Here is an 18267-nt window from a genome sequence, read left to right as displayed (position 1 = left end):
AAAAAGTCATAGTATTGCATGTCAAAGAAAGTGCAGAAACTCACAGTTTAGCATGTAGAAAAGGTCATACTATTGCATGTCGAAAAGGTCATAGTATTGCATGTCGAAAAAAGTCATATATTACCACTGTTGCGCTGCTGGTGTAGTGGTATCATGCAAGATTCCCATTCTTGCGACCCGGGTTCGATTCCCGGGCTGCGCACGGATTTTGGGACGGTTGTAGCTCACGAGTTAGAGCCTAGTTTGTTGAAAAAAGTCATTGTTTTGCGTGGATAAAAAAGTGAAAAAGAAGTCATAGTATAGCATGTCGAAAAGTTCATAGTATTGCATGTCGAAAAAAGTCATTTTATAGCTTGTCGAAAAAAAGTCATAGTATATTACAACTGTTGAGCTGCTGGTGTCGTGGTATCGAGCAAGATTACCGGGCTGCGCACAGATTTTGGGGCAGTTGTAGCTCACGAGGTAGAGCCTAGTTTATTGAAAAAAGTCATAGTATTGCATGTCAAAAAAGGTCATAGTCGTATTACAACTGTTGCGCTGCTGGTGTAGTGGTATCATGCAAGATTCCCATTCTTGCGACCCGGGTTCGATTCCCGGGCTGCGCATGGGTTTTTGGGTGGCTGTAATTCACGAGGTTAGAGCCTAGTTTGTTGAAAAAAGTCATAGTATAGCATGTCAAAGAAAGTGCAGAAACTCACAGTTTAGCATGTAGAAAAGGTCATAATATTGCATGTCGAAAAGGTCATAGTATTGCATGTCGAAAAAAGTCATAGTCGTATTACACTGTTGCGCTGCTGGTGTAGTGGTATCATGCAAGATTCCCATTCTTGCGACCCGGGTTCGATTCCCGGGCTGCGCACGGATTTTGGGTGGTTGTAGCTCACGAGGTAGAGCCTAGTTTGTTGAAAAAAGTCATAGTATTGCATGTCAAAGAAAGTGCAGAAACTCACAGTTTAGCATGTAGAAAAGGTCATACTATTGCATGTCGAAAAGGTCATAGTATTGCATGTCAAAAAAAGTCATAGTCGTATTACAACTGTTGCGCTGCTGGTGTAGTGGTATCATGCAAGATTCCCATTCTTGCGACCCGGGTTCGATTCCCGGGCTGCGCATGGATTTTGGGTGGCTGTAATTCACGAGGTAGAGCCTAGTTTGTTGAAAAAAGTCATAGTATAGCATGTCAAAGAAAGTGCAGAAACTCACAGTTTAGCATGTAGAAAAGGTCATACTATTGCATGTCGAAAAGGTCATAGTATTGCATGTCGAAAAAAGTCATAGTCATATTACCACTGTTGCGCTGCTGGTGTAGTGGTATCATGCAAGATTCCCATTCTTGCGACCCGGGTTCGATTCCCGGGCTGCGCATGGGTTTTTGGGACGGTTGTAGCTCACGAGGTAGAGCCTAGTTGTTTGAAAAAAGTCATTGTTTTGCGTGGATAAAAAAGTGAAAAAGAAGTCATAGTATAGCATGTCGAAAAGTTCATAGTATTGCATGTCGAAAAAAGTCATTTTATAGCTTGTCGAAAAAAAAAAAAGTCATAGTATATTACAACTGTTGAGCTGCTGGTGTCGTGGTATCGAGCAAGATTACCGGGCTGCGCACAGATTTTGGGGCAGTTGTAGCTCACGAGGTAGAGCCTAGTTTATTGAAAAAAGTCATAGTATTGCATGTCAAAAAAGTCATAGTCGTATTACAACTGTTGCGCTGCTGGTGTAGTGGTATCATGCAAGATTCCCATTCTTGCGACCCGGGTTCGATTCCCGGGCTGCGCATTGGTTTTTGGGTGGCTGTAATTCACGAGGTAGAGCGTAGTTTGTTGAAAAAAGTCATAGTATAGCATGTCAAAGAAAGTGCAGAAACTCACAGTTTAGCATGTAGAAAAGGTCATAATATTGCATGTCGAAAAGGTCATAGTATTGCATGTCGAAAAAAGTCATAGTATAGCAAGTCGAAAACAATTTATAGTATTGCATGTCGAAAAAAGTCATAGTCATATTACCACTGTTGCGCTGCTGGTGTAGTGGTATCATGCAAGATTCCCATTCTTGCGACCCGGGTTCGATTCCCGGGCTGCGCATGGATTTTGGGTGGTTGTAGCTCACGAGGTAGAGCCTAGTTTTTGAAAAAAGTCATAGTTGCATGTCAAAAAAAGTGCAGAAACTCACAGTTTAGCATGTAGAAAAGGTCATAGTATTGCATGTCGAAAAAAGTCATAGTAGTATATTTGCATGTCGTGGTAAAAAGGTCATAGTTTTGCATAGTCACGAAAGAGCCTAGTTTATTGAAAAAAGTCATAGTATTGCATGTCGAAAAAAAAGTCATATTACAACTGTTGCGCTGCTGGTGTAGTGGTATCATTGCAAGATTCCCATTCTTGCGACCCGGGTTCGATTCCCGGGCTGTGCATGGATTTTTGGGTGGCTGTAATTCACGAGGTAGAGCGTAGTTTTTGAAAAAAGTCATAGTATAGCATGTCAAAAAAAGTGCAGAAACAGTTTAGCAGTTTAGCATGTAGAAAAGGTCATAGTATTGCATGTCGAAAAAAGTCATAGTCATATTACCACTGTTGCGCTGCTGGTGTAGTGGTATCATGCAAGATTCCCATTCTTGTGACCCGGGTTCGATTCCCGGGCTGCGCACGGATTTTGGGACGGTTGTAGCTCACGAGGTAGAGCCTAGTTTGTTGAAAAAAGTCATAGTATTGCATGTCAAAGAAAGTGCAGAAACTCACAGTTTAGCATGTAGAAAAGGTCATACTATTGCATGTCGAAAAGGTCATAGTATTGCATGTCGAAAAAAGTCATAGTCATATTACCACTGTTGCGCTGCTGGTGTAGTGGTATCATGCAAGATTCCCATTCTGCGACCCGGGTTCGATTCCCGGGCTGCGCATGGGTTTTTGGGTGGTTGTAGCTCACGAGGTAGAGCCTAGTTTGTTGAAAAAAGTCATAGTATAGCATGTCAAAGAAAGTGCAGAAACTCAAAGCATGTAGAAAAGGTCATAGTATAGCATGTCGAAAAGGTCATAGTATTGCATGTCGAAAAAAGTCATAGTATAGCAAGTCGAAAACAATTTATAGTATTGCATGTCGAAAAAAGTCATAGTCATATTACCACTGTTGCGCTGCTGGTGTAGTGGTATCATGCAAGATTCCCATTCTTGCGACCCGGGTTCGATTCCCGGGCTGTGCATGGATTTTTGGGTGGCTGTAATTCACGAGGTAGAGCGTAGTTTTTTGAAAAAAGTCATAGTATAGCATGTCAAAAAAAGTGCAGAAACTTACAGTTTAGCATGTAGAAAAGGTCATAGTATTGCATGTCGAAAAAAGTCATAGTCATATTACCACTGTTGCTGCTGGTGTAGTGGTATCATGCAAGATTCCCATTCTTGCGACCCGGGTTCGATTCCCGGGCTGCGCACGGATTTTGGGACGGTTGTAGCTCACGAGGTAGAGCCTAGTTTGTTGAAAAAAGTCATAGTATTGCATGTCAAAGAAAGTGCAGAAACTCACAGTTTAGCATGTAGAAAAGGTCATACTATTGCATGTCGAAAAGGTCATAGTATTGCATGTCGAAAAAAGTCATAGTCATGTATCATAGTCATATTACCACTGTTGCGCTGCTGGTGTAGTGGTATCATGCAAGATTCCCATTCTTGCGACCCGGGTTCGATTCCCGGGCTGCGCACGGATTTTGGGACGGTTGTAGCTCACGAGGTAGAGCGTAGTTTTTTGAAAAAAGTCATTGTTTTGCTTGGATAAAAAAGTGAAAAAGAAGTCATAGTATAGCATGTCGAAAAGTTCATAGTATTGCATGTCGAAAAAAGTCATTTTATAGCTTGTCGAAAAAAAGTCATAGTATATTACAACTGTTGAGCTGCTGGTGTCGTGGTATCGAGCAAGATTACCGGGCTGCGCACAGATTTTGGGGCAGTTGTAGCTCACGAGGTAGAGCCTAGTTTATTGAAAAAAGTCATAGTATTGCATGTCAAAAAAGGTCATAGTCGTATTACAACTGTTGCGCTGCTGGTGTAGTGGTATCATGCAAGATTCCCATTCTTGCGACCCGGGTTCGATTCCCGGGCTGCGCATGGGTTTTTGGGTGGCTGTAATTCACGAGTTAGAGCCTAGTTTGTTGAAAAAAGTCATAGTATAGCATGTCAAAAAAAGTGCAGAAACTTACAGTTTAGCATGTAGAAAAGGTCATAGTATTGCATGTCGAAAAGGTCATAGTATTGCATGTCGAAAAAAGTCATAGTCATATTACCACTGTTGCGCTGCTGGTGTAGTGGTATCATGCAAGATTCCCATTCTTGCGACCCGGGTTCGATTCCCGGGCTGCGCATGGATTTTGGGTGGTTGTAGCTCACGAGGTAGAGCCTAGTTTGTTGAAAAAAGTCATAGTATTGCATGTCAAAAAAGTGCAGAAACTCACAGTTTAGCATGTAGAAAAGGTCATAGTATTGCATGTCGAAAAGGTCATGTCGAAAAAAAAAAGTCATAGTATATTACAACTGTTTAGCTGCATGTATCGAGAAAACCGGGTCATTTTAGTTGTATTAGAGCTAGTTTGTTGAAAAAAGTCATAGTATTGCATGTCAAAAAAAGTCATAGTCGTATTACAACTGTTGCGCTGCTGGTGTAGTGGTATCATGCAAGATTCCCATTCTTGCGACCCGGGTTCGATTCCCGGGCTGCGCATGGGTTTTTGGGTGGCTGTAATTCACGAGGTAGAGCGTAGTTTGTTGAAAAAAGTCATAGTATAGCATGTCAAAAAAGTGCAGAAACTTACAGTTTAGCATGTAGAAAAGGTCATAGTATTGCATGCGAAAAAAAAGTCATAGTCATATTACCACTGTTGCGCTGCTGGTGTAGTGGTATCATGCAAGATTCCCATTCTTGTGACCCGGGTTCGATTCCCGGGCTGCGCACGGATTTTGGGACGGTTGTAGCTCACGAGGTAGAGCCTAGTTTGTTGAAAAAAGTCATAGTATTGCATGTCAAAGAAAGTGCAGAAACTCACAGTTTAGCATGTAGAAAAGGTCATACTATTGCATGTCGAAAAGGTCATAGTATTGCATGTCGAAAAAAGTCATAGTCATATTACCACTGTTGCGCTGCTGGTGTAGTGGTATCATGCAAGATTCCCATTCTTGCGACCCGGGTTCGATTCCCGGGCTGCGCATGGGTTTTTGGGTGGTTGTAGCTCACGAGGTAGAGCCTAGTTTGTTGAAAAAAGTCATAGTATAGCATGTCAAAGAAAGTGCAGAAACTCACAGTTTAGCATGTAGAAAAGGTCATACTATTGCATGTCGAAAAGGTCATAGTTGCATGTCGAAAAAAGTCATAGTATAGCAAGTCGAAAACAATTTATAGTATTGCATGTCGAAAAAAGTCATAGTCATATTACCACTGTTGCGCTGCTGGTGTAGTGGTATCATGCAAGATTCCCATTCTTGCGACCCGGGTTCGATTCCCGGGCTGTGCATGGATTTTTGGGTGGCTGTAATTCACGAGGTAGAGCGTAGTTTTTTGAAAAAAGTCATAGTATAGCATGTCAAAAAAAGTGCAGAAACATACAGTTTAGCATGTAGAAAAGGTCATAGTATTGCATGTCGAAAAAAGTCATAGTCATATTACCACTGTTGCGCTGCTGGTGTAGTGGTATCATGCAAGATTCCCATTCTTGTGACCCGGGTTCGATTCCCGGGCTGCGCACGGATTTTGGGTGGTTGTAGCTCACGAGGTAGAGCCTAGTTTGTTGAAAAAAGTCATAGTATTGCATGTCAAAGAAAGTGCAGAAACTCACAGTTTAGCATGTAGAAAAGGTCATACTATTGCATGTCGAAAAGGTCATAGTATTGCATGTCGAAAAAAGTCATAGTCGTATTACAACTGTTGCGCTGCTGGTGTAGTGGTATCATGCAAGATTCCCATTCTTGCGACCCGGGTTCGATTCCCGGGCTGCGCACGGATTTTGGGACGGTTGTAGCTCACGAGGTAGAGCCTAGTTTGTTGAAAAAAGTCATTGTTTTGCGTGGATAAAAAAGTGAAAAAGAAGTCATAGTATAGCATGTCGAAAAGTTCATAGTATTGCATGTCGAAAAAAGTCATTTTATAGCTTGTCGAAAAAAAGTCATAGTATATTACAACTGTTGAGCTGCTGGTGTCGTGGTATCGAGCAAGATTACCGGGCTGCGCACAGATTTTGGGGCAGTTGTAGCTCACGAGGTAGAGCCTAGTTTATTGAAAAAAGTCATAGTATTGCATGTCAAAAAAGGTCATAGTCGTATTACAACTGTTGCGCTGCTGGTGTAGTGGTATCATGCAAGATTCCCATTCTTGCGACCCGGGTTCGATTCCCGGGCTGCGCATGGGTTTTTGGGTGGCTGTAATTCACGAGTTAGAGCCTAGTTTGTTGAAAAAAGTCATAGTATAGCATGTCAAAGAAAGTGCAGAAACTCACAGTTTAGCATGTAGAAAAGGTCATACTATTGCATGTCGAAAAGGTCATAGTATTGCATGTCGAAAAAAGTCATAGTCGTATTACAACTGTTGCGCTGCTGGTGTAGTGGTATCATGCAAGATTCCCATTCTTGCGACCCGGGTTCGATTCCCGGGCTGCGCACGGATTTTGGGTGGTTGTAGCTCACGAGGTAGAGCCTAGTTTGTTGAAAAAAGTCATAGTATTGCATGTCAAAGAAAGTGCAGAAACTCACAGTTTAGCATGTAGAAAAGGTCATACTATTGCATGTCGAAAAAGGTCAAAAGGTCATAGTATTGCATGTCGAAAAAAGTCATAGTCATATTACCACTGTTGCGCTGCTGGTGTAGTGTATCATGCAAGATTCCCATTCTTGCGACCCGGGTTCGATTCCCGGGCTGCGCACGGATTTTGGGACGGTTGTAGCTCACGAGGTAGAGCCTAGTTTGTTGAAAAAAGTCATTGTTTTGCGTGGATAAAAAAGTGAAAAAGAAGTCATAGTATAGCATGTCGAAAAGTTCATAGTATTGCATGTCGAAAAAAGTCATTTTATAGCTTGTCGAAAAAAAGTCATAGTATATTACAACTGTTGAGCTGCTGGTGTCGTGGTATCGAGCAAGAACCGGGCTGCGCACAGATTTTGGGGCAGTTGTAGCTCACGAGGTAGAGCCTAGTTTATTGAAAAAAGTCATAGTATTGCATGTCGAAAAAGGTCATAGTCGTATTACAACTGTTGCGCTGCTGGTGTAGTGGTATCATGCAAGATTCCCATTCTTGCGACCCGGGTTCGATTCCCGGGCTGCGCATGGGTTTTTGGGTGGCTGTAATTCACGAGTTAGAGCCTAGTTTGTGAAAAAAGTCATAGTATAGCATGTCAAAGAAAGTGCAGAAACTCACAGTTTAGCATGTAGAAAAGGTCATACTATTGCATGTCGAAAAGGTCATAGTATTGCATGTCGAAAAAAGTCATAGTCATATTACCAACTGTTGCGCTGCTGGTGTAGTGGTATCATGCAAGATTCCCATTCTTGCGACCCGGGTTCGATTCCCGGGCTGCGCACGGATTTTGGGTGGTTGTAGCTCACGAGGTAGAGCCTAGTTTGTTGAAAAAAGTCATAGTATTGCATGTCAAAGAAAGTGCAGAAACTCACAGTTTAGCATGTAGAAAAGGTCATACTATTGCATGTCGAAAAGGTCATAGTATTGCATGTCGAAAAAAGTCATAGTCATATTACCACTGTTGCGCTGCTGGTGTAGTGGTATCATGCAAGATTCCCATTCTTGCGACCCGGGTTCGATTCCCGGGCTGCGCACGGATTTTGGGACGGTTGTAGCTCACGAGTTAGAGCTAGTTTGTTGAAAAAAGTCATTGTTTTGCGTGGATAAAAAAGTGAAAAAGAAGTCATAGTATAGCATGTCGAAAAGTTCATAGTATTGCATGTCGAAAAAAGTCATTTTATAGCTTGTCGAAAAAAAGTCATAGTATATTACAACTGTTGAGCTGCTGGTGTCGTGGTATCGAGCAAGATTACCGGGCTGCGCACAGATTTTGGGGCAGTTGTAGCTCACGAGGTAGAGCCTAGTTTATTGAAAAAAGTCATAGTATTGCATGTCAAAAAAGTCATAGTCGTATTACAACTGTTGCGCTGCTGGTGTAGTGGTATCATGCAAGATTCCCATTCTTGCGACCCGGGTTCGATTCCCGGGCTGCGCATGGGTTTTTGGGTGGCTGTAATTCACGAGTTAGAGCCTAGTTTGTTGAAAAAAGTCATAGTATAGCATGTCAAAGAAAGTGCAGAAACTCACAGTTTAGCATGTAGAAAAGGTCATACTATTGCATGTCGAAAAGGTCATAGTATTGCATGTCGAAAAAAGTCATAGTCATATTACCACTGTTGCGCTGCTGGTGTAGTGGTATCATGCAAGATTCCCATTCTTGTGACCCGGGTTCGATTCCCGGGCTGCGCACGGATTTTGGGACGGTTGTAGCTCACGAGGTAGAGCCTAGTTTGTTGAAAAAAGTCATAGTATTGCATGTCAAAGAAAGTGCAGAAACTCACAGTTTAGCATGTAGAAAAGGTCATACTATTGCATGTCGAAAAGGTCATAGTATTGCATGTCGAAAAAAAAAAAGTCATAGTCGTATTACAACTGTTGCGCTGCTGGTGTAGTGGTATCATGCAAGATTCCCATTCTTGCGACCCGGGTTCGATTCCCGGGCTGCGCATGGTTTTTGGGTGGCTGTAATTCACGAGGTAGAGCCTAGTTTGTTGAAAAAAGTCATAGTATAGCATGTCAAAGAAAGTGCAGAAACTCACAGTTTAGCATGTAGAAAAGGTCATACTATTGCATGTCGAAAAGGTCATAGTATTGCATGTCGAAAAAAGTCATAGTCATATTACCACTGTTGCGCTGCTGGTGTAGTGGTATCATGCAAGATTCCCATTCTTGCGACCCGGGTTCGATTCCCGGGCTGCGCATGGGTTTTTGGGACGGTTGTAGCTCACGAGGTAGAGCCTAGTTGTTTGAAAAAAGTCATTGTTTTGCGTGCATAAAAAAGTGAAAAAGAAGTCATAGTATAGCATGTCGAAAAGTTCATAGTATTGCATGTCGAAAAAAGTCATTTTATAGCTTGTCGAAAAAAAAAAAGTCATAGTATATTACAACTGTTGAGCTGCTGGTGTCGTGGTATCGAGCAAGATTACCGGGCTGCGCACAGATTTTGGGGCAGTTGTAGCTCACGAGGTAGAGCCTAGTTTATTGAAAAAAGTCATAGTATTGCATGTCAAAAAAAGTCATAGTCGTATTACAACTGTTGCGCTGCTGGTGTAGTGGTATCATGCAAGATTCCCATTCTTGCGACCCGGGTTCGATTCCCGGGCTGTGCATGGATTTTTGGGTGGCTGTAATTCACGAGGTAGAGCGTAGTTTTTGAAAAAAGTCATAGTATAGCATGTCAAAGAAAGTGCAGAAACTCACACAGTTTAGCATGTAGAAAAGGTCATAGTATTGCATGTCGAAAAAAGTCATAGTCATATTACCACTGTTGCGCTGCTGGTGTAGTGGTATCATGCAAGATTCCCATTCTTGTGACCCGGGTTCGATTCCCGGGCTGCGCACGGATTTTGGGACGGTTGTAGCTCACGAGGTAGAGCCTAGTTTGTTGAAAAAAGTCATAGTATTGCATGTCAAAGAAAGTGCAGAAACTCACAGTTTAGCATGTAGAAAAGGTCATACTATTGCATGTCGAAAAGGTCATAGTATTGCATGTCGAAAAAAGTCATAGTATAAAGGAAAACAATTTATAGTATTGCATGTCGAAAAAAGTCATAGTCATATTACCACTGTTGCGCTGTGGTGTAGTGGTATCATGCAAGATTCCCATTCTTGCGACCCGGGTTCGATTCCCGGGCTGCGCATGGATTTTTGGGTGGTTATAGCTCACGAGGTAGAGCCTAGTTTGTTGAAAAAATTCATAGTATTGCATGTCAAAGAAAGTGCAGAAACTCACAGTTTAGCATGTAGAAAAGGTCTATTGCATGTCGAAAAGGTCATTATTGCATGTCGAAAAAAGTCATAGTCATATTACCACTGTTGCGCTGCTGGTGTAGTGGTATCATGCAAGATTCCCATTCTTGTGACCCGGGTTCGATTCCCGGGCTGCGCACGGATTTTGGGACGGTTGTAGCTCACGAGTTAGAGCCTAGTTTGTTGAAAAAAGTCATAGTATTGCATGTCAAAGAAAGTGCAGAAACTCACAGTTTAGCATGTAGAAAAGGTCATACTATTGCATGTCGAAAAGGTCATAGTATTGCATGTCGAAAAAAGTCATAGTAAGCAAGTCGAAAACAATTTACATGTCGAAAAAAGTCATAGTCATATTACCACTGTTGCGCTGCTGGTGTAGTGGTATCATGCAAGATTCCCATTCTTGCGACCCGGCTTCGATTCCCGGGCTGTGCATGGATTTTTGGGTGGCTGTAATTCACGAGGTAGAGCGTAGTTTTTTGAAAAAAGTCATAGTATAGCATGTCAAAAAAAGTGCAGAAACTTACAGTTTAGCATGTAGAAAAGGTCATAGTATTGCATGTCGAAAAAAGTCATAGTCATATTACCACTGTTGCGCTGCTGGTGTAGTGGTATCATGCAAGATTCCCATTCTTGTGACCCGGGTTCGATTCCCGGGCTGCGCACGGATTTTGGGACGGTTGTAGCTCACGAGGTAGAGCCTAGTTTGTTGAAAAAAGTCATAGTATTGCATGTCAAAGAAAGTGCAGAAACTCACAGTTTAGCATGTAGAAAAGGTCATACTATTGCATGTCGAAAAGGTCATAGTATTGCATGTCAAAAAAAGTCATAGTCGTATTACAACTGTTGCGCTGCTGGTGTAGTGGTATCATGCAAGATTCCCATTCTTGCGACCCGGGTTCGATTCCCGGGCTGCGCACGGATTTTGGGACGGTTGTAGCTCACGAGTTAGAGCCTAGTTTGTTGAAAAAAGTCATAGTATTGCATGTCAAAGAAAGTGCAGAAACTCACAGTTTAGCATTTAGAAAAGGTCATACTATTGCATGTCGAAAAGGTCATAGTATTGCATGTCGAAAAAAGTCATAGTCATATTACCACTGTTGCGCTGCTGGTGTAGTGGTATCATGCAAGATTCCCATTCTTGCGACCCGGGTTCGATTCCCGGGCTGCGCATGGGTTTTTGGGTGGCTGTAATTCACGAGGTAGAGCGTAGTTTGTTGAAAAAAGTCATAGTATAGCATGTCAAAGAAAGTGCAGAAACTCACAGTTTAGCATGTAGAAAAGGTCATACTATTGCATGTCGAAAAGGTCATAGTATTGCATGTCGAAAAAAGTCATAGTATAGCAAGTCGAAAACAATTTATAGTATTGCATGTCGAAAAAAGTCATAGTCATATTACCACTGTTGCGCTGCTGGTGTAGTGGTATCATGCAAGATTCCCATTCTTGCGACCCGGGTTCGATTCCCGGGCTGTGCATGGATTTTTGGGTGGCTGTAATTCACGAGGTAGAGCGTAGTTTTTTGAAAAAAGTCATAGTATAGCATGTCAAAAAAAGTGCAGAAACTTACAGTTTAGCATGTAGAAAAGGTCATAGTATTGCATGTCGAAAAAAGTCATAGTCATATTACCACTGTTGCGCTGCTGGTGTAGTGGTATCATGCAAGATTCCCATTCTTGTGACCCGGGTTCGATTCCCGGGCTGCGCACGGATTTTGGGACGGTTGTAGCTCACGAGGTAGAGCCTAGTTTGTTGAAAAAAGTCATAGTATTGCATGTCAAAGAAAGTGCAGAAACTCACAGTTTAGCATGTAGAAAAGGTCATACTATTGCATGTCGAAAAGGTCATAGTATTGCATGTCGAAAAAAGTCATAGTCGTATTACAACTGTTGCGCTGCTGGTGTAGTGGTATCATGCAAGATTCCCATTCTTGCGACCCGGGTTCGATTCCCGGGCTGCGCACGGATTTTGGGACGGTTGTAGCTCACGAGGTAGAGCCTAGTTTGTTGAAAAAAGTCATTGTTTTGCGTGGATAAAAAAGTGAAAAAGAAGTCATAGTATAGCATGTCGAAAAGTTCATAGTATTGCATGTCGAAAAAAGTCATTTTATAGCTTGTCGAAAAAAAGTCATAGTATATTACAACTGTTGAGCTGCTGGTGTCGTGGTATCGAGCAAGATTACCGGGCTGCGCACAGATTTTGGGGCAGTTGTAGCTCACGAGGTAGAGCCTAGTTTATTGAAAAAAGTCATAGTATTGCATGTCAAAAAAGGTCATAGTCGTATTACAACTGTTGCGCTGCTGGTGTAGTGGTATCATGCAAGATTCCCATTCTTGCGACCCGGGTTCGATTCCCGGGCTGCGCATGGGTTTTTGGGTGGCTGTAATTCACGAGGTAGAGCGTAGTTTGTTGAAAAAAGTCATAGTATAGCATGTCAAAGAAAGTGCAGAAACTCACAGTTTAGCATGTAGAAAAGGTCATACTATTGCATGTCGAAAAGGTCATAGTATTGCATGTCGAAAAAAGTCATAGTCATATTACCACTGTTGCGCTGCTGGTGTAGTGGTATCATGCAAGATTCCCATTCTTGCGACCCGGGTTCGATTCCCGGGCTGCGCATGGGTTTTTGGGACGGTTGTAGCTCACGAGGTAGAGCCTAGTTGTTTGAAAAAAGTCATTGTTTTGCGTGGATAAAAAAGTGAAAAAGAAGTCATAGTATAGCATGTCGAAAAGTTCATAGTATTGCATGTCGAAAAAAGTCATTTTATAGCTTGTCGAAAAAAAAAAAGTCATAGTATATTACAACTGTTGAGCTGCTGGTGTCGTGGTACGAGCAAGATTACCGGGCTGCGCACAGATTTTGGGGCAGTTGTAGCTCACGAGGTAGAGCCTAGTTTATTGAAAAAAGTCATAGTATTGCATGTCAAAAAAGGTCATAGTCGTATTACAACTGTTGCGCTGCTGGTGTAGTGGTATCATGCAAGATTCCCATTCTTGCGACCCGGGTTCGATTCCCGGGCTGCGCATGGGTTTTTGGGTGGCTGTAATTCACGAGTTAGAGCCTAGTTTGTTGAAAAAAGTCATAGTATAGCATGTCAAAGAAAGTGCAGAAACACAGTTTAGCAGTTTAGCATGTAGAAAAGGTCATAGTATTGCATGTCGAAAAAAGTCATAGTCATATTACCACTGTTGCGCTGCTGGTGTAGTGGTATCATGCAAGATTCCCATTCTTGCGACCCGGGTTCGATTCCCGGGCTGCGCATGGGTTTTTGGGTGGTTGTAGCTCACGAGGTAGAGCCTAGTTTGTTGAAAAAAGTCATAGTATTGCATGTCAAAGAAAGTGCAGAAACTCACAGTTTAGCATGTAGAAAAGGTCATACTATTGCATGTCGAAAAGGTCATAGTATTGCATGTCGAAAAAAGTCATAGTATAGCAAGTCGAAAACAATTTATAGTATTGCATGTCGAAAAAAGTCATAGTCATATTACCACTGTTGCGCTGCTGGTGTAGTGGTATCATGCAAGATTCCCATTCTTGCGACCCGGGTTCGATTCCCGGGCTGTGCATGGATTTTTGGGTGGCTGTAATTCACGAGGTAGAGCGTAGTTTGTTGAAAAAAGTCATAGTATAGCATGTCAAAGAAAGTGCAGAAACTCACAGTTTAGCATGTAGAAAAGGTCATAGTATTGCATGTCGAAAAAAGTCATAGTCATATTACCACTGTTGCGCTGCTGGTGTAGTGGTATCATGCAAGATTCCCATTCTTGCGACCCGGGTTCGATTCCCGGGCTGCGCACGGATTTTGGGACGGTTGTAGCTCACGAGGTAGAGCCTTTGTTGAAAAAAGTCATAGTATTGCATGTCAAAGAAAGTGCAGAAACTCACAGTTTAGCATGTAGAAAAGGTCATACTATTGCATGTCGAAAAGGTCATAGTATTGCATGTCGAAAAAAAAAGTCATAGTATATTACAACTGTTGCGCTGCTGGTGTAGTGGTATCATGCAAGATTCCCATTCTTGCGACCCGGGTTCGATTCCCGGGCTGCGCACGGATTTTGGGATGGTTGTAGCTCACGAGGTAGAGCCTAGTTTGTTGAAAAAAGTCATAGTATTGCATGTCAAAGAAAGTGCAGAAACTCACAGTTTAGCATGTAGAAAAGGTCATACTATTGCATGTCGAAAAGGTCATAGTATTGCATGTCGAAAAAAGTCATAGTATAGCAAAAGGTCATTTATATTATTGCATGTTGAAAAAAGTCATAGTCATATTACCACTGTTGCGCTGCTGGTGTAGTGGTATCATGCAAGATTTCCATTTTTGCGACCCGGTTCGATTCCCGGGCTGTGCATGGATTTTTGGGTGGCTGTAATTCACGAGGTAGAGCGTAGTTTTTTGAAAAAAGTCATAGTATAGCATGTCAAAAAAAGTGCAGAAACTTACAGTTTAGCATGTAGAAAAGGTCATAGTATTGCATGTCGAAAAAAGTCATAGTCATATTACCACTGTTGCGCTGCTGGTGTAGTGGTATCATGCAAGATTCCCATTCTTGTGACCCGGGTTCGATTCCCGGGCTGCGCACGGATTTTGGGACGGTTGTAGCTCACGAGGTAGAGCCTAGTTTGTTGAAAAAAGTCATAGTATTGCATGTCAAAGAAAGTGCAGAAACTCACAGTTTAGCATGTAGAAAAGGTCATACTATTGCATGTCGAAAAGGTCATAGTATTGCATGTCGAAAAAAGTCATAGTCGTATTACAACTGTTGCGCTGCTGGTGTAGTGGTATCATGCAAGATTCCCATTCTTGCGACCCGGGTTCGATTCCCGGGCTGCGCACGGATTTTGGGACGGTTGTAGCTCACGGTTAGAGCCTAGTTTGTTGAAAAAAGTCATTGTTTTGCGTGGATAAAAAAGTGAAAAAGAAGTCATAGTATAGCATGTCGAAAAGTTCATAGTATTGCATGTCGAAAAAAGTCATTTTATAGCTTGTCGAAAAAAAGTCATAGTATATTACAACTGTTGAGCTGCTGGTGTCGTGGTATCGAGCAAGATTACCGGGCTGCGCACAGATTTTGGGGCAGTTGTAGCTCACGAGGTAGAGCCTAGTTTATTGAAAAAAGTCATAGTATTGCATGTCAAAAAAGGTCATAGTCGTATTACAACTGTTGCGCTGCTGGTGTAGTGGTATCATGCAAGATTCCCATTCTTGCGACCCGGGTTCGATTCCCGGGCTGCGCATGGGTTTTTGGGTGGCTGTAATTCACGAGTTAGAGCGTAGTTTGTTGAAAAAAGTCATAGTATAGCATGTCAAAGAAAGTGCAGAAACTCACAGTTTAGCATGTAGAAAAGGTCATACTATTGCATGTCGAAAAGGTCATAGTATTGCATGTCGAAAAAAGTCATAGTCATATTACAACTGTTGCGCTGCTGGTGTAGTGGTATCATGCAAGATTCCCATTCTTGCGACCCGGGTTCGATTCCCGGGCTGCGCACGGATTTTGGGTGGTTGTAGCTCACGAGGTAGAGCCTAGTTTGTTGAAAAAAGTCATAGTATTGCATGTCAAAGAAAGTGCAGAAACTCACAGTTTAGCATGTAGAAAAGGTCATACTATTGCATGTCGAAAAGGTCATAGTATTGCATGTCGAAAAAAGTCATAGTCATATTACAACTGTTGCGCTGCTGGTGTAGTGGTATCATGCAAGATTCCCATTCTTGCGACCCGGGTTCGATTCCCGGGCTGCGCATGGGTTTTTGGGTGGCTGTAATTCACGAGGTAGAGCGTAGTTTGTTGAAAAAAGTCATAGTATAGCATGTCAAAGAAAGTGCAGAAACTCACAGTTTAGCATGTAGAAAAGGTCATACTATTGCATGTCGAAAAGGTCATAGTATTGCATGTCGAAAAAAGTCATAGTCATATTACCACTGTTGCGCTGCTGGTGTAGTGGTATCATGCAAGATTCCCATTCTTGCGACCCGGGTTCGATTCCCGGGCTGCGCATGGATTTTGGGACGGTTGTAGCTCACGAGGTAGAGCCTAGTTTGTTTAAAAAAAGTCATTGTTTTGCGTGGATAAAAAAGTGAAAAAGAAGTCATAGTATAGCATGTCGAAAAGTTCATAGTATTGCATGTCGAAAAAAGTCATTTTATAGCTTGTCGAAAAAAAGTCATAGTATATTACAACTGTTGAGCTGCTGGTGTCGTGGTATCGAGCAAGATTACCGGGCTGCGCACAGATTTTGGGGCAGTTGTAGCTCACGAGGTAGAGCCTAGTTTATTGAAAAAAGTCATAGTATTGCATGTCAAAAAAGGTCATAGTCGTATTACAACTGTTGCGCTGCTGGTGTAGTGGTATCATGCAAGATTCCCATTCTTGCGACCCGGGTTCGATTCCCGGGCTGCGCATGGGTTTTTGGGTGGCTGTAATTCACGAGTTAGAGCCTAGTTTGTTGAAAAAAGTCATAGTATAGCATGTCAAAGAAAGTGCAGAAACTCACAGTTTAGCATGTAGAAAAGGTCATACTATTGCATGTCGAAAAGGTCATAGTATTGCATGTCGAAAAAAGTCATAGTCATATTACCACTGTTGCGCTGCTGGTGTAGTGGTATCATGCAAGATTCCCATTCTTGCGACCCGGGTTCGATTCCCGGGCTGCGCACGGATTTTGGGTGGTTGTAGCTCACGAGGTAGAGCCTAGTTTGTTGAAAAAAGTCATAGTATTGCATGTCAAAGAAAGTGCAGAAACTCACAGTTTAGCATGTAGAAAAGGTCATACTATTGCATGTCGAAAAGGTCATAGTATTGCATGTCGAAAAAAGTCATAGTCGTATTACAACTGGTGTAGTGGTATCATGCAAGATTCCCATTCTTGTGACCCGGGTTCGATTCCCGGGCTGCGCATGCGGTTTTTGGGTGGCTGTAATTCACGAGGTAGAGCCTAGTTTGTTGAAAAAAGTCATAGTATAGCATGTCAAAGAAAGTGCAGAAACTCACAGTTTAGCATGTAGAAAAGGTCATACTATTGCATGTCGAAAAGGTCATAGTATTGCATGTCGAAAAAAGTCATAGTCATATTACCACTGTTGCGCTGCTGGTGTAGTGGTATCATGCAAGATTCCCATTCTTGCGACCCGGGTTCGATTCCCGGGCTGCGCATGGGTTTTTGGGACGGTTGTAGCTCACGAGGTAGAGCCTAGTTGTTTGAAAAAAGTCATTGTTTTGCTTGGATAAAAAAGTGAAAAAGAAGTCATAGTATAGCATGTCGAAAAGTTCATAGTATTGCATGTCGAAAAAAGTCATTTTATAGCTTGTCGAAAAAAGTCATAGTATATTACAACTGTTGAGCTGCTGGTGTCGTGGTATCGAGCAAGATTACCGGGCTGCGCACAGATTTTGGGGCAGTTGTAGCTCACGAGGTAGAGCCTAGTTTATTGAAAAAAGTCATAGTATTGCATGTCAAAAAAGGTCATAGTCGTATTACAACTGTTGCGCTGCTGGTGTAGTGGTATCATGCAAGATTCCCATTCTTGCGACCCGGGTTCGATTCCCGGGCTGCGCATGGGTTTTTGGGTGGCTGTAATTCACGAGTTAGAGCCTAGTTTGTTGAAAAAAGTCATAGTATAGCATGTCAAAGAAAGTGCAGAAACTCACAGTTTAGCATGTAGAAAAGGTCATACTATTGCATGTCGAAAAGGTCATAGTATTGCATGTCGAAAAAAGTCATAGTCATATTACCACTGTTGCGCTGCTGGTGTAGTGGTATCATGCAAGATTCCCATTCTTGTGACCCGGGTTCGATTCCCGGGCTGCGCATGGGTTTTTGGGTGGTTGTAGCTCACGAGTTAGAGCCTAGTTTGTTGAAAAAAGTCATTGTTTTGCGTGGATAAAAAAGTGAAAAAGAAGTCATAGTATAGCATGTCGAAAAGTTCATAGTATTGCATGTCGAAAAAAGTCATTTTATAGCTTGTCGAAAAAAAAAAGTCATAGTATATTACAACTGTTGAGCTGCTGTTGTGTCATGGTATCGACTAATGCGCACAGATTTTGGGGCATAGCTCACGAGGTAGAGCCTAGTTTATTGAAAAAAGTCATAGTATTGCATGTCAAAAAAGGTCATAGTCGTATTACAACTGTTGCGCTGCTGGTGTAGTGGTATCATGCAAGATTCCCATTCTTGTGACCCGGGTTCGATTCCCGGGCTGCGCGGATTTTGGGTGGTTGTAGCTCACGAGGTAGAGCCTAGTTTGTTGAAAAAAGTC

At 42.3% G+C, this 18267-nt stretch overlaps 50 non-coding genes across 50 annotated transcripts; all 50 read left to right on the top strand.

Moving 5' to 3' along the window:
- Window positions 1-131: 131 nt before the first annotated feature.
- On the top strand, window positions 132-202 carry trnag-ccc (transfer RNA glycine (anticodon CCC)). Its single transcript has one exon. It is a non-coding gene; the product is annotated as a tRNA-Gly (tRNA).
- A 332-nt stretch (window positions 203-534) lies between these two features.
- On the top strand, window positions 535-605 carry trnag-ccc (transfer RNA glycine (anticodon CCC)). Its single transcript has one exon. It is a non-coding gene; the product is annotated as a tRNA-Gly (tRNA).
- A 183-nt stretch (window positions 606-788) lies between these two features.
- trnag-ccc (transfer RNA glycine (anticodon CCC)) lies at window positions 789-859 on the top strand. Its single transcript has one exon. It is a non-coding gene; the product is annotated as a tRNA-Gly (tRNA).
- A 182-nt stretch (window positions 860-1041) lies between these two features.
- trnag-ccc (transfer RNA glycine (anticodon CCC)) lies at window positions 1042-1112 on the top strand. Its single transcript has one exon. It is a non-coding gene; the product is annotated as a tRNA-Gly (tRNA).
- Window positions 1113-1294: 182 nt separating this feature from the next.
- trnag-ccc (transfer RNA glycine (anticodon CCC)) lies at window positions 1295-1365 on the top strand. Its single transcript has one exon. It is a non-coding gene; the product is annotated as a tRNA-Gly (tRNA).
- A 337-nt stretch (window positions 1366-1702) lies between these two features.
- trnag-ccc (transfer RNA glycine (anticodon CCC)) lies at window positions 1703-1773 on the top strand. Its single transcript has one exon. It is a non-coding gene; the product is annotated as a tRNA-Gly (tRNA).
- Window positions 1774-2007: 234 nt separating this feature from the next.
- On the top strand, window positions 2008-2078 carry trnag-ccc (transfer RNA glycine (anticodon CCC)). The gene has a single exon. It is a non-coding gene; the product is annotated as a tRNA-Gly (tRNA).
- Window positions 2079-2569: 491 nt separating this feature from the next.
- On the top strand, window positions 2570-2640 carry trnag-ccc (transfer RNA glycine (anticodon CCC)). The gene has a single exon. It is a non-coding gene; the product is annotated as a tRNA-Gly (tRNA).
- A 977-nt stretch (window positions 2641-3617) lies between these two features.
- trnag-ccc (transfer RNA glycine (anticodon CCC)) lies at window positions 3618-3688 on the top strand. Its single transcript has one exon. It is a non-coding gene; the product is annotated as a tRNA-Gly (tRNA).
- A 332-nt stretch (window positions 3689-4020) lies between these two features.
- Window positions 4021-4091, top strand: trnag-ccc (transfer RNA glycine (anticodon CCC)). Its single transcript has one exon. It is a non-coding gene; the product is annotated as a tRNA-Gly (tRNA).
- A 183-nt stretch (window positions 4092-4274) lies between these two features.
- On the top strand, window positions 4275-4345 carry trnag-ccc (transfer RNA glycine (anticodon CCC)). Its single transcript has one exon. It is a non-coding gene; the product is annotated as a tRNA-Gly (tRNA).
- A 285-nt stretch (window positions 4346-4630) lies between these two features.
- trnag-ccc (transfer RNA glycine (anticodon CCC)) lies at window positions 4631-4701 on the top strand. The gene has a single exon. It is a non-coding gene; the product is annotated as a tRNA-Gly (tRNA).
- Window positions 4702-4860: 159 nt separating this feature from the next.
- trnag-ccc (transfer RNA glycine (anticodon CCC)) lies at window positions 4861-4931 on the top strand. The gene has a single exon. It is a non-coding gene; the product is annotated as a tRNA-Gly (tRNA).
- Window positions 4932-5114: 183 nt separating this feature from the next.
- Window positions 5115-5185, top strand: trnag-ccc (transfer RNA glycine (anticodon CCC)). Its single transcript has one exon. It is a non-coding gene; the product is annotated as a tRNA-Gly (tRNA).
- A 462-nt stretch (window positions 5186-5647) lies between these two features.
- On the top strand, window positions 5648-5718 carry trnag-ccc (transfer RNA glycine (anticodon CCC)). Its single transcript has one exon. It is a non-coding gene; the product is annotated as a tRNA-Gly (tRNA).
- Window positions 5719-5900: 182 nt separating this feature from the next.
- Window positions 5901-5971, top strand: trnag-ccc (transfer RNA glycine (anticodon CCC)). Its single transcript has one exon. It is a non-coding gene; the product is annotated as a tRNA-Gly (tRNA).
- Window positions 5972-6303: 332 nt separating this feature from the next.
- On the top strand, window positions 6304-6374 carry trnag-ccc (transfer RNA glycine (anticodon CCC)). Its single transcript has one exon. It is a non-coding gene; the product is annotated as a tRNA-Gly (tRNA).
- A 183-nt stretch (window positions 6375-6557) lies between these two features.
- On the top strand, window positions 6558-6628 carry trnag-ccc (transfer RNA glycine (anticodon CCC)). Its single transcript has one exon. It is a non-coding gene; the product is annotated as a tRNA-Gly (tRNA).
- Window positions 6629-7219: 591 nt separating this feature from the next.
- On the top strand, window positions 7220-7290 carry trnag-ccc (transfer RNA glycine (anticodon CCC)). The gene has a single exon. It is a non-coding gene; the product is annotated as a tRNA-Gly (tRNA).
- A 183-nt stretch (window positions 7291-7473) lies between these two features.
- On the top strand, window positions 7474-7544 carry trnag-ccc (transfer RNA glycine (anticodon CCC)). The gene has a single exon. It is a non-coding gene; the product is annotated as a tRNA-Gly (tRNA).
- A 182-nt stretch (window positions 7545-7726) lies between these two features.
- On the top strand, window positions 7727-7797 carry trnag-ccc (transfer RNA glycine (anticodon CCC)). The gene has a single exon. It is a non-coding gene; the product is annotated as a tRNA-Gly (tRNA).
- Window positions 7798-8127: 330 nt separating this feature from the next.
- Window positions 8128-8198, top strand: trnag-ccc (transfer RNA glycine (anticodon CCC)). The gene has a single exon. It is a non-coding gene; the product is annotated as a tRNA-Gly (tRNA).
- A 183-nt stretch (window positions 8199-8381) lies between these two features.
- trnag-ccc (transfer RNA glycine (anticodon CCC)) lies at window positions 8382-8452 on the top strand. Its single transcript has one exon. It is a non-coding gene; the product is annotated as a tRNA-Gly (tRNA).
- Window positions 8453-8640: 188 nt separating this feature from the next.
- Window positions 8641-8711, top strand: trnag-ccc (transfer RNA glycine (anticodon CCC)). The gene has a single exon. It is a non-coding gene; the product is annotated as a tRNA-Gly (tRNA).
- Window positions 8712-8893: 182 nt separating this feature from the next.
- On the top strand, window positions 8894-8964 carry trnag-ccc (transfer RNA glycine (anticodon CCC)). Its single transcript has one exon. It is a non-coding gene; the product is annotated as a tRNA-Gly (tRNA).
- Window positions 8965-9532: 568 nt separating this feature from the next.
- On the top strand, window positions 9533-9603 carry trnag-ccc (transfer RNA glycine (anticodon CCC)). Its single transcript has one exon. It is a non-coding gene; the product is annotated as a tRNA-Gly (tRNA).
- A 477-nt stretch (window positions 9604-10080) lies between these two features.
- Window positions 10081-10151, top strand: trnag-ccc (transfer RNA glycine (anticodon CCC)). The gene has a single exon. It is a non-coding gene; the product is annotated as a tRNA-Gly (tRNA).
- A 455-nt stretch (window positions 10152-10606) lies between these two features.
- Window positions 10607-10677, top strand: trnag-ccc (transfer RNA glycine (anticodon CCC)). The gene has a single exon. It is a non-coding gene; the product is annotated as a tRNA-Gly (tRNA).
- Window positions 10678-10860: 183 nt separating this feature from the next.
- Window positions 10861-10931, top strand: trnag-ccc (transfer RNA glycine (anticodon CCC)). Its single transcript has one exon. It is a non-coding gene; the product is annotated as a tRNA-Gly (tRNA).
- Window positions 10932-11114: 183 nt separating this feature from the next.
- trnag-ccc (transfer RNA glycine (anticodon CCC)) lies at window positions 11115-11185 on the top strand. The gene has a single exon. It is a non-coding gene; the product is annotated as a tRNA-Gly (tRNA).
- Window positions 11186-11649: 464 nt separating this feature from the next.
- Window positions 11650-11720, top strand: trnag-ccc (transfer RNA glycine (anticodon CCC)). The gene has a single exon. It is a non-coding gene; the product is annotated as a tRNA-Gly (tRNA).
- A 183-nt stretch (window positions 11721-11903) lies between these two features.
- Window positions 11904-11974, top strand: trnag-ccc (transfer RNA glycine (anticodon CCC)). Its single transcript has one exon. It is a non-coding gene; the product is annotated as a tRNA-Gly (tRNA).
- A 332-nt stretch (window positions 11975-12306) lies between these two features.
- Window positions 12307-12377, top strand: trnag-ccc (transfer RNA glycine (anticodon CCC)). The gene has a single exon. It is a non-coding gene; the product is annotated as a tRNA-Gly (tRNA).
- Window positions 12378-12560: 183 nt separating this feature from the next.
- Window positions 12561-12631, top strand: trnag-ccc (transfer RNA glycine (anticodon CCC)). Its single transcript has one exon. It is a non-coding gene; the product is annotated as a tRNA-Gly (tRNA).
- Window positions 12632-12967: 336 nt separating this feature from the next.
- Window positions 12968-13038, top strand: trnag-ccc (transfer RNA glycine (anticodon CCC)). The gene has a single exon. It is a non-coding gene; the product is annotated as a tRNA-Gly (tRNA).
- Window positions 13039-13203: 165 nt separating this feature from the next.
- On the top strand, window positions 13204-13274 carry trnag-ccc (transfer RNA glycine (anticodon CCC)). The gene has a single exon. It is a non-coding gene; the product is annotated as a tRNA-Gly (tRNA).
- Window positions 13275-13738: 464 nt separating this feature from the next.
- trnag-ccc (transfer RNA glycine (anticodon CCC)) lies at window positions 13739-13809 on the top strand. Its single transcript has one exon. It is a non-coding gene; the product is annotated as a tRNA-Gly (tRNA).
- Window positions 13810-13991: 182 nt separating this feature from the next.
- trnag-ccc (transfer RNA glycine (anticodon CCC)) lies at window positions 13992-14062 on the top strand. The gene has a single exon. It is a non-coding gene; the product is annotated as a tRNA-Gly (tRNA).
- A 459-nt stretch (window positions 14063-14521) lies between these two features.
- trnag-ccc (transfer RNA glycine (anticodon CCC)) lies at window positions 14522-14592 on the top strand. Its single transcript has one exon. It is a non-coding gene; the product is annotated as a tRNA-Gly (tRNA).
- A 183-nt stretch (window positions 14593-14775) lies between these two features.
- Window positions 14776-14846, top strand: trnag-ccc (transfer RNA glycine (anticodon CCC)). The gene has a single exon. It is a non-coding gene; the product is annotated as a tRNA-Gly (tRNA).
- Window positions 14847-15177: 331 nt separating this feature from the next.
- Window positions 15178-15248, top strand: trnag-ccc (transfer RNA glycine (anticodon CCC)). Its single transcript has one exon. It is a non-coding gene; the product is annotated as a tRNA-Gly (tRNA).
- A 183-nt stretch (window positions 15249-15431) lies between these two features.
- Window positions 15432-15502, top strand: trnag-ccc (transfer RNA glycine (anticodon CCC)). Its single transcript has one exon. It is a non-coding gene; the product is annotated as a tRNA-Gly (tRNA).
- A 182-nt stretch (window positions 15503-15684) lies between these two features.
- Window positions 15685-15755, top strand: trnag-ccc (transfer RNA glycine (anticodon CCC)). Its single transcript has one exon. It is a non-coding gene; the product is annotated as a tRNA-Gly (tRNA).
- A 183-nt stretch (window positions 15756-15938) lies between these two features.
- trnag-ccc (transfer RNA glycine (anticodon CCC)) lies at window positions 15939-16009 on the top strand. The gene has a single exon. It is a non-coding gene; the product is annotated as a tRNA-Gly (tRNA).
- A 333-nt stretch (window positions 16010-16342) lies between these two features.
- trnag-ccc (transfer RNA glycine (anticodon CCC)) lies at window positions 16343-16413 on the top strand. Its single transcript has one exon. It is a non-coding gene; the product is annotated as a tRNA-Gly (tRNA).
- A 183-nt stretch (window positions 16414-16596) lies between these two features.
- Window positions 16597-16667, top strand: trnag-ccc (transfer RNA glycine (anticodon CCC)). Its single transcript has one exon. It is a non-coding gene; the product is annotated as a tRNA-Gly (tRNA).
- A 426-nt stretch (window positions 16668-17093) lies between these two features.
- trnag-ccc (transfer RNA glycine (anticodon CCC)) lies at window positions 17094-17164 on the top strand. The gene has a single exon. It is a non-coding gene; the product is annotated as a tRNA-Gly (tRNA).
- A 332-nt stretch (window positions 17165-17496) lies between these two features.
- Window positions 17497-17567, top strand: trnag-ccc (transfer RNA glycine (anticodon CCC)). Its single transcript has one exon. It is a non-coding gene; the product is annotated as a tRNA-Gly (tRNA).
- Window positions 17568-17750: 183 nt separating this feature from the next.
- On the top strand, window positions 17751-17821 carry trnag-ccc (transfer RNA glycine (anticodon CCC)). Its single transcript has one exon. It is a non-coding gene; the product is annotated as a tRNA-Gly (tRNA).
- A 322-nt stretch (window positions 17822-18143) lies between these two features.
- On the top strand, window positions 18144-18214 carry trnag-ccc (transfer RNA glycine (anticodon CCC)). Its single transcript has one exon. It is a non-coding gene; the product is annotated as a tRNA-Gly (tRNA).
- Window positions 18215-18267: the final 53 nt, after the last annotated feature.

This window comes from Anoplopoma fimbria, chromosome 21 (assembly GCF_027596085.1).
Source record: "Anoplopoma fimbria isolate UVic2021 breed Golden Eagle Sablefish chromosome 21, Afim_UVic_2022, whole genome shotgun sequence".
NCBI lineage: Eukaryota > Metazoa > Chordata > Actinopteri > Perciformes > Anoplopomatidae > Anoplopoma > Anoplopoma fimbria.
The sequence above is the reverse complement of the archived record's forward strand: the minus strand, read 5'-3'. Positions and strand labels throughout refer to the sequence as shown.